Here is a 1152-nt window from a genome sequence, read left to right as displayed (position 1 = left end):
TATATATATATACATACATTTATCTAGCTATATATATATATATATATATGTATGTATGTATGTATATACGCATATGTAGACAAGATATCAATTGAGCATGCAGTTGATATATCATGGTTAAATTTGTGGCAGGAATTCTGCTTACGTGTGCATCTGTTTATTTATTGTTTTGTTTTTTTTTCATTTGTCTCCTTTGTTGCTACCCTGTTGAATATGTGGGTGAGAATTTGGTGCAGTTGCTTTGGTTGTTGTTATATATTTACTGTGTCATGAGGTCATTGAGGAAAAGTAAATGGAAATAAATTCGACCGTATATAGATTTACTTTCAAAGCGATGTTCCAGTAAATCACAAAGTTCTATTCAAAATGTAAAAACGATTCCCATTATTCTGACTTCATTTAAGGCTGCATGTTGTGATTCTGATGGGTCTTCTGCTGCTATACCAGTAGTTCGCTCGACCACAGTGGGACAGATGATGCTCAGAGGAAGTGTGTAGGTGTGTGCAAAGTGGTTGAAATGATATGCAGCTGTCTTATGTTTACTGAAGAACTTCTCTTAGAATTTCTTCGCCTACATTATTCTAAATCGTCAACAAATGACTTAAAAGGCTATGGAAATTGTATGAAGGGGATTTAGCATTATTAGTCAAAGTTTGACATCAAAATATGGCAGCAGAGAAAGAGTAATATCTTGACCCCAAAACCATTCTACGTCTTTAGAAATGTTTTTTTCTGTTTTAGATGAGTCTCTCAGATTTCTTGTTGCTGACATGATAAATTCCAGCTATGAATGCAAGTATAAAGTTACAAAACAATATTTTTTAAATATCAAGGAATGACTTGGGATAAAAGAACAGTTGAAACTGGTGTTGCTGAAAAACAATCTGGCAAAGCTTCCATTTTGTTCGGCATTAAAATCGCTGGGGATATATTTGAGGTATGTGAGCCAATGGCACGTAGCTTACAGCGTCCAGGCACGACAGCCGGTGATTGCTTGAAATTGATTGAAAAGTTGAAAAACTCTCTTTCAAAAACGAGAAGTGAGGTTTTTGAAAAATATTTCGAAGAAGTATCCTCTTCTGACTTGATGAAAATGCCCAACATTTCGCGATCTAAAAATACACCACTGTGCTTTAGGCACACAACAACTAC

General features: G+C 34.9%; 1 protein-coding gene across 2 annotated transcripts in view; it reads right to left on the bottom strand.

The window, feature by feature from the left end:
* The window catches only part of LOC106880587 (uncharacterized), a 68813-nt gene that overhangs the window by 38241 nt on the left and 29420 nt on the right, over positions 1-1152 (bottom strand). The window contains exon 1 of one of the 2 annotated variants that reach the window (XM_052976991.1): positions 146-1116. The exons of the other annotated variant lie outside the window; for it this stretch is intronic. The gene's annotated coding sequence lies outside the window, so the exon portion shown is untranslated. Of the gene's footprint in view, positions 1-145; positions 1117-1152 lie in introns of those variants that run through there. 2 annotated transcript variants of the gene reach the window in all.

Source organism: Octopus bimaculoides, chromosome 26 (assembly GCF_001194135.2).
Source record: "Octopus bimaculoides isolate UCB-OBI-ISO-001 chromosome 26, ASM119413v2, whole genome shotgun sequence".
Classification (NCBI taxonomy): domain Eukaryota; kingdom Metazoa; phylum Mollusca; class Cephalopoda; order Octopoda; family Octopodidae; genus Octopus; species Octopus bimaculoides.
The sequence above is the reverse complement of the archived record's forward strand: the minus strand, read 5'-3'. Positions and strand labels throughout refer to the sequence as shown.